Source organism: Microcaecilia unicolor, chromosome 3 (genome assembly GCF_901765095.1).
Source record: "Microcaecilia unicolor chromosome 3, aMicUni1.1, whole genome shotgun sequence".
Taxonomy (NCBI): Eukaryota; Metazoa; Chordata; class Amphibia; order Gymnophiona; family Siphonopidae; genus Microcaecilia; species Microcaecilia unicolor.
In genome coordinates this window covers 220,074,762-220,090,667 of record NC_044033.1, presented here as the reverse complement: position 1 = coordinate 220,090,667, position 15,906 = coordinate 220,074,762, and positions in this window count along the sequence as shown.

Genomic DNA, 15,906 nt, shown 5'->3' with positions numbered 1-15,906 from the left:
TAGCAAGTAATCAATTCTAGATGATGTGCCGTGTGCTCTAGATTGATGTGTATATTCTTTGTCTAATGGATGTAAGTTCCGCCAAATATCAAGTAAGTCAAGCGTTGTACAAAAATCCGGCAAACCCCTAGTACTTATCCTTCTTATATCAGTTGGAGGATGTGATCTATCTAATATTGGATCCCAAGTCATATTAAAATCTCCTCCCACCAATATAGGCAATGTTTCTAGCTGCGTGATTTGCTTAAGCAACTTCTTGTAAAATATTAAATCTATTACATTAGGAGCATAGATACTGCCCAAAATTATTTTTTGCCTATTTAGTGTAACAATGCAAAGAATAAATCTACCCTCCGGATCTTTTATTGTTTTATGCACATGAATTGCTATCCCTTTTCTAAATAGCAATGCCACCCCTCCTTTCCGGCCAAGAACCGCTGATGCCACGCAGTCAGCTACACACCCTTTAGCTAATTTGGTATGTTCAATATCTGTCAAATGCATTTCCTGAAGCATCACAATATCCGCCCCAATATGTTTGAGATGCCGCAAAATCTTTGATCTTTTAATTGGGGAGTGTATTCCTCCTACATTCCAAGATGCTACTTTAATCTGTTACCCTCCTGTGTCCAGCTATTCTATCCCCTGATTATCCATAACATCTAAGAGAAGCCAGCCCAGCCTCCAGCCCCTTTCCTTTGAATACCAGTCTCTCTGTACCATTAGCACTAAGTTTTCTAATTCGTAATGAGTTAATCCCCTCCCACCTGCCCCCCCCCCATCCCTCCCATTCTCCCCCTCCCTATCCCTCTTGTTCCCTTTGTTCCCGAAGGAATCAGGTCACTTTCAATGCCCCTCCTCCCGTCATCTATAGCCTGCATCTCTTTTAATCACTCATCCTCTATCCTTCTGTTACTTGCATATTCATTCTCCCAACAATTAACCCCTCTTCAATCGCAATCTAATACTTTCAAACCAGTGTCTCTGCCAGTCATGCATAACGCAATCAGCACCATCCTGCATTCCCCATTCTCATCTTTACTGCGTCTCCCCTTCTTTCAGCCATTCCCTGAACCATCCTTTATCAGATGTTTCTATTTACCCACTCAATATGTTACACAGTTAGCAGAGTTATCAACCTGTCACCATTACATCAGGTCTATTAATTTACCGTCCACGGGAGTCCTTGCATTTATATAAGTACTTATGGGAGAAGCGAAATTTCCTGCAGCCACCATAACATTATTGTAGCTGTCTGTTTATCCGACTCTCTCCATGTTGCTCAGCCAGCATCGGGCTCGGGTTGCAATCGAAAACACAATTCTCTTCTAGAGGGCTCCCTTACTGTCCACACTGTCTCCAGCGATAGTCAATGATCAAAATGCTCAGCAGGTGTCCTCTCTGTGCAATTCAAATGCTCTAACATCTCTGCTTCTCTCTCTACTGCTCAATTATAACATGCCTGCATATAATGCCTCTTAGCAAGCCTCCCACTTCTTGTAAGCTCTTGTAAATTAAACTCACCCAGTATTATTATAACAAGATTAGTACCAGCTGCTGCACGTCAATAGTTTCCACATGTTCGGTGTCCTGCAAAACAATCTGTAACAGGCAGTCCGTATCACCAAAGCATGTCAGGGATATTATTGCCCCGCTTCCAATTGTTGTAGAAATGTCTGAGCCTCCTCCACTGTATTAAACATCTTTGTGTCCGAGTGGTGAATTACTCTCAATTTCGCCGGGTATAACAGTGCAAATTTAACTTTCCGACTGACAAGTTCAGTACAGACTGGCGAAAAGTTTTTCCTTTACATTGCCACCGCCGACGAGTAATCTTGAAAACATAACACTTTTCAATTCCCACTGTGCAGCTCTTTTCCACTCCTCAGAGCTTGCAAAATAGCATTTTTATGGGCAAAGTTGAGGATTTTACATATTACCACCCGTGGTCTGCCATCCGACGCCTGTTTCTGGCCCAAACAATGTGCTCTCTCGATTTTTAACAGCCCTAGCGTCTCTGGTAGCTCTAATTCTTCTGCCAACCACTGTTCCAGGTACCTGCTCAGATCCCGATCTCCTTGTCCTTCAGCCATTCCTACAATGTGAAGATTGTTTCTCTGGGACCTATTTTCTAAGTCCTCAAGCTTGTCATTATAAGAGGTAATTGTCTTTTTCATCTGTTTTATTTCCGATTCTAAAGTACCAACTCGATCTTCTGTGTCGCTAGCTCTTTGTTGATAATGCGCCATATCCAGTTCTATTTGAGCTACGCTACTATGCAGCGATTCTAGTTTAGAATCCAACGAGCTAAGTTTGTTTTCCAAAATAGTTTCCAGCACGTGGGAAACTTCGCCCACGATCTTGGCGGCCCATGCGGATCCCACCATTGATGTTCCCGGGCTCGCCGGTGCCGCCATTTTGTCTCCAATTGGCCGACTTTTGTCTTTCTCTATTCTAGCAGATTTAGTCGTCATACTCAGCAATATCTGCAATCAGCGGGTCTGCTCTCGTTTCACGCTATGATCCTCTCACAGGTAACGAGATAAACTCTCTTTCTGAGTGATTTTTTAGTAGCGATTCTTGAGGAGATGGAAGGAGCAATTCGTCTAGCATCTGGTCCTGTTCATAGCGTCATGTGATCCCTCCCCTGCGTGGTTTTAATCTTTTTTATTACCTCCATCGAAGTGGCTTCGTTATTGAAAGCCCTGCCCGTCTCTACACTTCCCTTCGTTACTTCGTTCCCTCAGTCCCACCCTCGAGAAAAGAGGATATGATGTCAGAAGGCGGGACTCTAAGGAAACGAACTCATGAAGGGAAGGCTAGAGATGGGCAGGGCTTTCAAAGACGCAGCCACTTCGACGAAGGTAATAAAAAAGATTTAAACTCCCCACAGGGCGCCGCGAGGCGGGTGCAGGCAAACGAGGGCAGTGGTGGGAGGTGAGGTAAACAGGGTAAGCATGGCCTGTGGCGCCCTCCTGCCTTGCTTACCTCGTTTACCGGAGCCGGCTAGCTGTGCAGAAGAACCGACTCACAGGATCTTAGAAAATTTAACAACCGGCTCTTGCGAGCCAGTGCGAGCTGGCTCCAGCACACCACTGCTTCTACTCCATCACACTCTGGATACAAAATGTACTAATTCTAGAGGTTAAATTACGAATTGAGAGCAAAATATGAAGTTCTTTATATGGCAGCCCAATCCTAGCAGCAGTACTGTAAGACTACTGAAGGAGTGAACAGGTTACAATTATGAACCTGGAGAGTTACAGGGCGGGAACAACTGGGGCTTGCTCATAATCCTGATGCTAGATAGCAGCTCCTAAAGGGGTTTGGGGGGATGACTTTAGGGTGGGGGTTCTGCAAAGTGACTTCAGGTTTGTGATGGTCTACTCTGAGGGAGTAGAGGGCGACTGGGGGAATGGGAGTCTGTTCTAGGGAGGGAGGGGGGAGGAGAAGAAGAGGAGGTTGCACCTATTCATATGCACCAGCTCTTTTAAGAAGGCATCTAGGAACATTAGGCCACACAATAATGACCCAGTGCTCCTGAAGGGTAAAAATAATGCTGACATTATTTTCCTATGAATACCACTTATTCCAAAGTTCAACACAAGCTGTGTTATTTAATTTGCATAAAATGAAGTGTTTTGCATTCACTTGCATACTATCAATCTCATTGTCTAACATGTTACAATAAATTAATATTATTACTTTAAATTAATGCATAATTTTACCATCTAATGTGGCTTAAGAAGCAAATGATGTGTGTTATTCCCTTAATGCACGTTAGTAACCAATCCCCTATATTGAAATAAGAACTGTCAGTAGGATAGACAAAAGATGCATCAAACCCAACACCCTGTTTCCTCAGTAGCCAATTCAGGTCACATTTACAACATTATTCCATACAGTAAGGCAGAAGGCAAAAAGTGGAAGTAGCGATATGCTTTATCAAACCAATGTAGAGAAGTACTGGATCTTTAATTTGCTTTGTTGTTGTTGTTGTTGTTCATGTTTATTATTTTATTTTAGTTTGTATACTACTATCCCACCTACATGCATATTCAAGAGCAGTTTACAATGCATAAGGATAATTAGAATGCAAGACAAGAGAATAAATGAAGAAATGGCTAGGTGTCTGGAACCCAACTCTTCACTATATCTAGATTCAAATAAGGACAGTGCGATACTCGCATTCAAATGCAAAGGCAAATAATGTGCCTTCAAATCAATCTTTGGTAACAATGATCTTGTGGGATTAAATTCCAAAGATGCGAGTATGGAAGAAAAAAGCTTTCTCCCTCATACAGTCTAGGTGAGATCTTGATGGAGGAGAAATAGAAAGTAACTTCTGTTCTTAAGAATGCAGCATTTGTAATGGTGTACACGGAAGTAGACTATTACATCAATACATAGGCAATTTTCAGAGTCATAAAGGGAAGATTTAGAATCTTAACTTTACACCTGTAAGAGATAGGGAGCCAATCATCTCCAAGAATAAGAAAGCAAAGTGATTGAACTTATCAGCTGAATAGATAAGTCTAAGGTCCCAATGATCAGGAAAGAAGCCCCTTGTGGTTCTAAACTGCACTCTAAAATTAGCACCGGAACAGCTCGGGGCAATAACGTCCCTATGATGGTCTTCTGAATTTCCAGATTTATAACTAAATAGCAGATCCTGTGGGCAAAACAAGCCAATAAATAGGAATAACAAACTACTGTACATGGGTAATCTCTCTTTAAAATGTGATGCTACAGTTCTTCAGCTTCAACTTCAAAATCCTCAGATAAGAAGCAGATCCTCCAACTCTTAGGCACTGGCTGACAGGTAAGCTACCACACAACCTATAAGGATGAAAACTTTGAAAGTGCAATAGTGTGTTCTTTTCCATCTCTTTGCAAATGAATGTAGTCTGTATCCCCATGCCAACCACTTAACTCACAAATTCAAGAAATCTAATTGGACTTTGTCATAATTTAAGGTGAGTTGTAAATGGAGGACAGGCTTTTTGGCCGAAGAAAGTAATATTATCTGTATGAAGAAATTGAACCACAGACTGCTGTGGCCTTTTCCTTTCTTCTTAAAGTATTTCACTTAGTATCTAATTGTTCGCTGTTGTGTAGGAGGTATTTAAATGTTGAGTTTGACCATTAAGACAAATAAAATCTTGCAATTGCTTTTCACTAACTTTCCATAAGAAGAATATATCATCCAGAAATCTCCTTCCAAAGATCACATGTTGAAACCATTGTGAATTATATATCACCTCTTCCTCAAAACTGGCCATATATAATGTGACTACAGATAAGTACATAAGTAATGCTATACTGGGAAAAGACCAAGGGTCCATCGTGCCCAGCATCCTGTCCACGACAGCGGCCAATCCAGGCCAAGGGCATCTGGCAAGCTTCCCAAATGTACAAACATTCTATACATGTTATTCCTGGAATTGTGGATTTTTCCCAAGTCTATTTAGTAGCGGTTTATGGACTTGTCCTTTAGGAAACCGTCTAACCCCTTTTTAAACTCTGCCAAGCTAACCGCCTTCACCACGTTCTCCGGCAACGAATTCCAGAGTTTATTTATGCGTTGGGTGAAGAAACATTTTCTCCTATTTGTTTTAAATTTACTATACTGTAGTTTCATCGCATGACCCCTAGTCCTAGTATTTTTGGAAAGCGTGAACAGACGCTTCATATCCACCTGTTCCACTCCATTATTTTATATACCTCTATCATGTCTCCCCACAGCCGTCTCTTCTCCAAGCTGAAAAGCCCTAGCCTCCTTAGTCTTTCTTCATAGGGAAGTCGTTCCATCCCTGCTATCATTTTAGTCGCCCTTCGCTGCACCTTTTCCAATTCCACTATATCTATCTTGAGATGCGGCAACCAAAATTGAACACAATACTCAAGGTGCGGTCACACCATGGAGCGATATAACAGCATTATAACATCCTCATACCTGTTTTGCATACCTTTCCTAATAATACCCAACATTCTATTCGCTTTTCTAGCCGCAGCAGCACACTGAGCAGAAGGTTTCAGTGTATTATCGACGACGACACCCAGATCCCTTTCTTGGTCCGTAACTCCTAATGTGGAACCTTCCATGACGTAGCTATAATTCGGGTTCTGTTTTCCCACATGCATCACCTTGCACTTGCTCACATTAAATGTCATCTGCCATCTAGCCGCCCAGTCTCCCAGTCTCGTAAGGTCCTTCTGTAAGTTTTCACAATCCTGTCGCGAGTTAATGAATAACTTTGTGTCATCAGCAAATTTAATTACCTCGCTAGTTACTCCCATCTTTAAATCATTTATAAAGCAGCGGTCCTAGCACAGACCCCTGAGGAACCCCACTAACTACCCTTCTCCATTGTGAATACTGCCCATTTAACCCCACTCTCTGTTTCCTATCCTTCAACCAGTTTTTAATCCACAATAGGACTTTTCCTCCTATCCCATGACCCTCCAATTTCCTCTGTAGCCTTTCATGAGGTACCTTGTCAAACGCCTTTTGAAAATCCAGATACACAATATCAGCTGGCTTCCCTTTGTCCACATGTTTGTTTACTCCTTCAAAGAATTGAAGTAAATTGATCAGGCAAGATTTCCCCACACAAAAGCCATGCTGACTCGATCTCAGTAATCCATGTCCTTGGATGTGCAAGCATCATTAACCTGACAGTTTCTAAATCATACTTGCCCTGTAACATAAAATAATTTCTCATGACAACCATGGATGTTAACTTCATTAACCCCTTTGGAGTGGTACTCTGACTTCTAAACCCTTTTGCGCTGTATCTATCACATCCACCTGTGCTATAGATGTATATAAAGCAGACACATTAAGGGTCACCATAACCTCTAGACCAATTAAATTAAGGTTGGGGCTGCACAGTCGCCCATTCAAAAACAAGTTTGAATAGCTCCTTCCTACTGATATTAAATAGTGAATTGTAGATCAGATAGTTATGGGTTGGGAGGGAGTAACATAGATAGTCTTCTAAATTGAAAACATAAGTCTAGCCATACTGGGTCAGACCAGTGGTCCATCTAGCCCAGTATCCCATTTACAGCAGTGGCCAAGCCAGGACCTCTAGGAGGCAGAGATTGAATTGTCCCTGGAACAGGTAGAGGATTACTTTAGCTAATGGACCGCCTGTCAGAGGAGGCGGTCCAACATATAAACTACCCTCTACAGGCCAAAGAGCTTCAAATTGAATATCAAGGTTAAAGAACGGGATATACCCATGAACAGATGTTTTTTCAAATGAATTTTATACAATCCTGGGGGTGGGATTAGTGGCACCTCTCCTGGAACACTATCTGACAGTGACTGAAGTAGGAGCCTTGCCCCACTATACTAATGTAGCCTTGATATCTCTTCTCCTCAAACCGGGTATGAATGATGATGATTCTGGTTCCTACAGACCCATATCCCTCCTTAATGTAGATATTTTGGCTTCCCAACTTTCTAAGCACTTACCCACTGTGAAAGAGGGAGTTCAAACAGAATTTGCAGCAGGGCATCATGCACTTCACAATGTCTGGAAGGCACTGATAGCGTTGGTGCATTGTCAGCATACTAACACTCCAGCACTCAGTTAGCTTAGATCCCTCTAATACCTTTGATTGTGTGGCATTGTCTTTTTTGTTCCATACTTTGGGTCATGTTGGGATTAATGGGTGATTTTTGAGTGAGATGAAGGCACTTTATGCGCAAACTATGGCCTTATTAATGGAGGGCAGTCACAGGGTTTTCCAATAGCTAGAGGCACTATACTGAGGTGTCCCCTATCCCCCTTACTTTCTGCATTTTCCCTAGAACCTTTACTTTGCACCTTAAAGGGAGAGGTAGAAATATGTGGCCTGGAGGTGGGAAATTACACATTAAAGACTTTGGACTTTGCTGATGACCTATTCCTTATCCTCACAGACACCCAGCGTTCCCTGACGGTAGCCATTGATCTGATGGAGCAATATGGCTTTCTGTCTAGCTCTCATCTAAATCTTGGCCTACAGGTTCTTGCTTCAGTCTGGTCATCCTAGTCTGGAGCATTCCCCTTGCAGTGGGCTGCAGGTAGTATTAAATACTTGGGGTTACACCTTTCTATGGATTTGATCCATTTATATTCTCTCAACATTAACCATTTATTGAAGGATACCAGAACCAGGTTGAAGAGCTATAAGGGTTATTCCCTCTTCATGTTGGGGAGAATTAGCTTGTTTAATTTGTTCCTGGCCCTGAGATGGCTACTTCTGTGTATCAGCCTTTATGGGCCTTGCTGTCTGAAAATGCAATGTCGATGATGACAAGAGCTTTACTTTCTGTGAAACCTGTTTGTACTTGGAAGACAGCCTTTTCTATTGCTGGTCCACTGTTTGGAATGCTTTCCATGACACATTAAGGTTGTGTAACAGTAGAACACAGTTTCATAAACTGTTGAAGACACACCTCTTTCTGAAAGCATGGACTTGAAATTGTAGATCTTTTATTGATGTAAAAAGAGTTTAATGAAAATGAGCTCAACTTCTGCTTGCTTTAAATGTGGTCAGTTGAATGTTTCCCTGGGTCATATGCTGCGGAAATACTCATATGTACAATCTCATTGGCAACGGGTTCTGACCTTTATCACCAAGATGTAGTTCTTGTCGATCCCCCTACAGTCAAGTCTTATGTTCAGTGTTACTCCTGAAATACAACCACGGCGGTGGAGAGCTAGTAGATTTCTTTGCTAGGACACTGGGATGATAATGAAAGTGATCCTTTCTTTATGGTTGTCCGAGAAGGCCCCCTTGGAGCAATCATGGAGAGCAGGTATGATTCATGCTCTAACTATGGAGCGGTGATGGGTGCAGAGCTTGGACTCACCAGAGGGCCTTTAGAATCAAGCCATATGGGAATCCTTTTGGTCTACCTTGACTCATTATGCAAGAAGCAGGATCTTTAACTGTTGACAGAGTTTACTACTACTACTTATCTTTTCTATAGCGCTACTGAACGTATGCAGCGCTGTGCACTGGACATAACGGGACAGGCCCTACTCAACAGAGCTTATAATCTAATTAGGACTGACAAACAGGACAAATAAGAGATAAGGGAATAACTAAGGTGGAAATGATAAAACATGGGTACTGAACAAATGAATAAGGGTTAGGAGTTAAAAGCAGCATCAAAAAGGTGGGCTTTAGCCTGGATTTGAAGACAGCTAGAGATGGATCTTCATATAACAGCTCAGGAAGTCTTTTCCAGGCATATGGTGCAGGAAGATAAATAGAACGGAGTCTGGAGTTAGCAGTGGAGGGGAAGGGTACAGATAAGAAAGATTTACTCAGGGAACAGAGTTCCCTGGGAGGAGTGTAGGGAGAGATAAGAGTGGAGAGGTACTGAGAAGCAGCAGAGTGAATGCACTTGTAAGTCAATAAGAGGAGTTTGAACTGTGTGCGGAAATGGATAGGGAGCCAATGAAGTGATTTGAGAAGAGGGCTAATATGAGCATAGCGACACTGGTGGAATACAAGTCATGCAGCAGGATTTTGGTTTTTTCTTCTGTTCTTGACCAGCACCCAGAGGAACAAGGAGGGAAGTGAGGGGAGGTGGAGGGACTAACCGATGAAGCAAAAAATACCCCAAAATATGCTAAGTATGTTATTTTTATTTGTTATCTTGGAATCATTCCACTCAGTTGTACTAGTTCTGTTGGGTTTTCCTGTTAACATACTAAATAAAAATGATCTTAAGATAAATTCAGACTGAAATAATCTCATTGATTTTGGGATTTGTTTTAGGATTTTGCCCTGTTGCAATGTATACTGCAAAACGTGACCCTTGTCGGCATACAGCAGAATTGGCAACGAGTCTTAAGATAAATGAAACATTTAATACAAAATATTTAATATTGAAATTGAAATTATTATTATTATGAATACAATTATTGGGAAGTGAAAGCATTAGAGGAGTTGATGAAGAGTCCTGGTGAATCATGGTGAAGAATCCCCATGTAAAAAGAATCATCAGCCGAGGATCAGGTTAAAACTCATGTATCAATGTGAATGGACATTTAATTGATGTAACAGCGTTGGGTGTAACTGTACGTATAAGTGAGATAATGCCAACTTAAGCAATGCATTGAAAATATGATGCATGTACCTTGACTGTGAGCTCTCCCTGTCATGTGTCTCTAAAATGATTACAAGCACATTTCTTACACACACTAAAGCTGACTGCAGACGATATTCAGCCCATGGCAGTCAGTGTTTTTATACACTACCATGAGCAGAAGTAGCCCTGGATATTCAGTACTGGGCCAGGAGGGGTCACTGATACTGAATATTGGGGGCTATTTGAGACTTAGCTGCCAAACACATTTCACACTGCAAGTAGATGTGGTACTGAAAAATGTAACTTTTAATTGCCATCCTTTTATTTCAGAAGCTTATAACTTTTATGTGTTAGTGGATAGCAATTTGGATTCAGTTTTATGAAGATTGTCTGTAAAAATGGATTATAGAATAGGAAATAAAGTAAAATGGAAATGTCTCCTTACTTGTGGGAAGTGGTATATTGAGAGCACATTGGATATTTGACTTGATCTCTCTCCTGGAAGACCTTCAATGATAGCAGCCAGTGTGCCAGATGTTTGGCAGTTATAATTAATGACTGGTATGTCCATTTGTGAAAATATATTCATGGCAGCCTTAAACTTTAAGAGTGAATGACTATAAGAATTATAAATGTGAAATCCCAGCGTGAGGTTGGGTAAGAGCTCTGAGCTGTTGTTAATCTCCTCCACTGCAGAAACAAAGGCCAGGAAGTTGTAGATGTTTTCTGTATTAAAACTGTAATGAGATTCAGTGTCAGATTATGTACAATAAGCAGCCAAATAAAAGATCTAGAAACATGAATTCTAACTGAAAAATGATTTGAAACCTATTTCTTCTGTCCACCAACCAAAGTCATATGTCACTCCACAATCAGTGGTCTTGAATTGGCTTTAATAAGTTTCTGCACTGCAGAAGATTTATCCTCAAAAAAAGGTCAGACCAAACTGTGTTGCGTGATGTCTCTCTCAGCACATCACTAGTCTCAGATAAGATAGAGTATCCCATTTATCTTGAACTGCCTTGAGGCAGGGACGGAGATTTGGAAATGTCTTAGTGTTTTCAAAGCTTGTACATAAATGCAACCTTCTCCCCAGCCCCATTCCCAGGAAAGCCTCTGCTCACTCCATGCAGCATTACATGTGTACAGGTTGAATGCACATAATTGTATAAACAAGTCTGGCACACAATTTTGTAAAAGTCTGTTTCCTGCATGCAAATTATTGCTTTATACACATATATGGTTTCGAAAATGACCCACCATGGGGATAATTCTCTATAGCAGGGGCATATCTGAGATGTCAGACTCCATCCAACTGGAACTAAAGATGCATGCAGCTTTCACAGCGCGCTGCACGACGAGGATGAAAAAGTTAAAGATCGTGGCTGGGCTGGCGGGGTGTTGGGGTCCCCTGCCAGCTGAAGCAATATTTTAAAAAGCCGGAGTAAGCGGACCTCGGGGTAGGTGACGGCGGTAGGCGAGGGAGGGAGGGTTAACGGCCCCTGTGGCCCCACGTAGATACGCCCCTGCTCTATAGTTTGCTAAATGTTAGCAGCTAATTAGACAAATGCATATGTAGCAATAAAGAACATTATACCAACATTTTGTAATATCAATATTATAATTACGACACACCAAAGAAATGTGTTTTTAAAATTGTATGGAATTTCATATAGTTCCGTTCTCTCCGATTGTTTAATGGAAGGGAGTTCTATTCAGGAATAGTAGCTACAGAAAAGATAGTATTCGGTGCTACAATGGGGCTGAAATGCCACTTCGATACCACAGTGCACTCAAGTGCTATTCTATATTCAACTTGGACGGCAGAAGGAGTAGTGTACAGACCCCTGATGTAGGCTTTTTGCAGAAACACAGTGCTGTGTTGGGTCTTGATGAATAAAGAATTTGTTTACTACATCTCTTGTCCTTCTATCATTTTGGGGTAGAGCCCTGCTACCTCCACTACTCCTTCTGCTGGTTTCCTCTCACATAGTGACACAGTCCTCCGCTTTTGCGGTGTCCCGTCATTCTATACCTCAGCAAAATGTGTTCTAGTGCATAACTGCAAAGGGGCATTGACATAGGAGGGGCAGGGGCATGTCATAGGCATTCTGATTGTATTGAATACTATTACATAGTATTCTAAAAGAGATCTGGTCTTTATAGAATTCTCCCTCATGGACTAGATTCAATATATCAAGCCTGAACGTTCTGGGCATAGTTTATAGAATAAGCCTAAACTTGGATGCAGTTATTTAGAATACTCTGAGCAACGGTCCACACAACGAAATTTAGCCACAACCAATTACGCCAAGTAAAACCTTCTGTAAATCTAGAACCATAAAATATGCAAGGAGCGGGTTTATTCTATAATAATACGCATAGATTTTAGAAATGCCCATGACCTGCCCGTGACCATACAAGCAGGCAAAAACAGTGACGGTGACAACAAAGATGATGCAAACAAAACGTCCAACGGACTCAAATATTTCACATCAGAAGTTTTATTCAAAGTATATAATGGACTCGACACAAATCGTGCTTCGGCCACAGAGGCCTCCTTCAGGAATCCCTGTGAAGTGTAAATACATAACTTCTCAGCACTCAATCTATAGAATTTGAAAGCAATGTCCTCGTCTCTGATATATCAATTCCAAACCAGCAAACATCCAGCTGCTTTTGATGCACTCTGAGGCCCCCTTTTACCGCAAAGGGTGAAAGGCTGTCTCTTTTAAAAGAAGTGACAGTACAGCAAGTGAACCACTTGCCGCATGGCTATTTAAACTCTATTGCTAAAAAAATTAAATTTTTTAAAAAATTTCTAGCATTCCTAGCATTCTAGGAAATGGCGCTTGCTGGGGGTGGGAACTACCGGTAGTTCTGGATTAGCAAGCATTAAGCCCCCACAGTTATTCCGAGAACTGCTGAGCTCTTGGGACTCAAAATACCATCAATCAACCCAACACTTGATAGACAAAATTCTGCAGGTGAATAGATGTGGCCAGCTGGTTATCTAACAATATGTAGCTGTTATAGGGATATCAGGGATGCATTAGAGAAGAAATTGAATAGGTCAAGAAACAGCAGTAGCCAAGTGTTGATGACATTTCATGGATTATGATGTTGGAAAACTAGTCATGGAAAAAAGTTATTTACTGGGAAAAGGAAAACATATTCTTATTAAGCAATAGACCTTTGGACAGAGAAGGTCAAGAAAAAATCAATGACAGAAGTTTGGTGACTGACAGAATTTGCCAACCATATGTACAAAGGTGGAAGTGTTTCAGAATCATATATAGTCAACATATTAAAACAATTTGGATATGAAAAAGAGTTTTCAAACATTTGATTTTCTAACAGGCTTTTTAATAAGAGAAAAATAAGTAGCATTTTCCAAAGAATCAATTTCTGAAAGTCAAGGTGTCATTATACCAAGTTGGAGAAAATAAAAATACATTTTAGAAAGGCAGGTGGATAACTGAGGTGGTAGGATTACAACCCTGGTGCAAATGAAACATACATGTGACCTTAGTGTAAGAAGAAATGAAGGAGAAAACCACAGACTGAGTGTGATTGGTCACAGCATAAATGAGCAGACTGGATGGAACAAGAGATTCTCATCTGCTGATACTTTCTATTTCTATAAGACAAAGTATGAATTTGCAAAGAAATGACAAGCAAAAGTCTAAAGGTTTCCTTTTTTGTTCCACACATTTAAATAATTTACATGTGGGTTTTTCGCATCAATTTGCATAGATATTGTTGAAACACATTTCATTTACTTTCCCAAATATAAGAATGTTTTGGTTGAAATTTAGGTGCTAGTTGTCAGTTTAAAGTTTCCTAAATTTAGGAGCCAAAAATTCAGACAGCAAACTGCAACGAATTTTCCAAGAAAAGGTGCCTAAATGAGTTGCCTACTATTGTATCTAGATAAGGGGGTCAGCACTGTTATCCAGCTAGTGGCAGTATCACCTGCTATCCTAATACCTTAGGACACCCTGGCACTATCTGCTTTGCTTTTTTGAAAATGGCTATATTTCCTATTCAAATTTGGGACATTTAGTGGAAAACGTCCATAGTCAAACTTAGACTTAAGACTAATTGATTTGTAAAAACTTAATACTTCGTTTTTACTTCTGTATTCAGCTGTTTCACATTTGACACTACCGGTTCTATCTTATTGTAATTGTCCAATCATGTATCCAGTTATTGTGTGTGACTCAGTTCTCTTTAAAATGATTGTTTACTGTTAATTCTTAGTTGATTGTACTCTGACAAGAATGGATTAAGCCGATTATAAATACCCTAATTAAATCAACTTAAAATGCAGAGGGGTCTGTAAGGATTTTCAAGACAGTATACAGATGATCAGCAGCATTAATCCAGGTAACAGGTGGAGGAGTAGTTGCAAAAGCACAGAAAGACAGTGTATCAAGTCCCATTAACAAGATTCCATGCACAGTGGAACAACATTCCACTGTAGAATCCCAAAGAATAGCAAGATTCCGGAATCCCAGCCTAGTGGTTATTGCAGTGGACTTTGATCCTGGGGAACTGGGTTGATTCCCACTGCAGCTCCTTGTAACCCTCCATTGCCCCTGGTACAAATAAGTACCTGTATATGCTATGTAAACAGCTTTGAATGTAGTTACAAAAACTACAGAAAGGAGGTATATCAAGCCCCATTCCCTTTCCCCTCTTTGTGGAAAAGTGCTTTGCAGTATTGGCACATTCATTTCCTTTTTCTACTCCATACCCACCAATGTTTTAGGAACCTACATTTGAAATTCTAATTCACAATAGGATCCTAAATATAAGTAATCTAGGGGCCACTTTACTAAGCCGCTTAAGGCTCTAAGCAAGCCCAACGTGCACCAAAATGGAGTTACCACCTGGCTACCGTGTGGCTTTTGCAGTAATTTCATTTTTGTCGTGCGTCCGATACGAGCGGCTGAAAAATAATTGTTATTTTTGGATTCGCATATCAGACGCGCACCAAGTGGCATTTGGTGCGTGTAGGTCTTTACTGCATGGTTACCATGTGAGACTTTGCCACTAGGACAATGGCTGGCGGTATGGTCGCAGACCCAAAATGGACGCGCGGTAATTTTGATTTTGCTGCACATCCATTTAAGGCAAAAATTTTAAGAGGCCTTTTTTACAGGCGTGCTGAAAAATGGATCAGTGCGCCCCCAAAACCCATGCCTACACTACTACAAGCCATTTTCAGAGTGCCTTTGTAAAAGGACCCCCTAACCTAGTTAATTTCAAAAGAATCCAACTAAAGTTATTATTCCCCCAGTTAGTGGCTGTGCATTGTAAAATTCATAAACATAACCCCGATAGGAACAAGCAAAACAATTTTACTTACACTCTATTATCAAGCAAGTTAGGGGGATCTGTGAAGTTAAACCGTTCAGCTAGATACAAAGTGTTCATATTTACTATTCCTCCGATTATGATGTCCCCATTCCTGTGATATCCTGGTGATGTCAGCAAATCCTGCCCTAATGAACACAAACACTCAGCGAACCTCCAAAGGCCATGAAAAAGCATTAAAAAAAGCAGAAGAGAATGAGCTTGCATCTTCAAAACTGACTGTACTTAATTTGTCGGCTTGGGAGATGTTATGAGGTTCTTGCTGATCCCACACAAATGCTGTTTAAATCACTTACATAAAAAAAAAACAGTCATTTTCTCACTGGAAATAGGTATATGAGCAACGAAACAGATATCAGATTATTGAGGGGAGAACTCATTAAGTGAACTTGAATCCAATTTTCTTGCTAAGATACAGGAGCTTT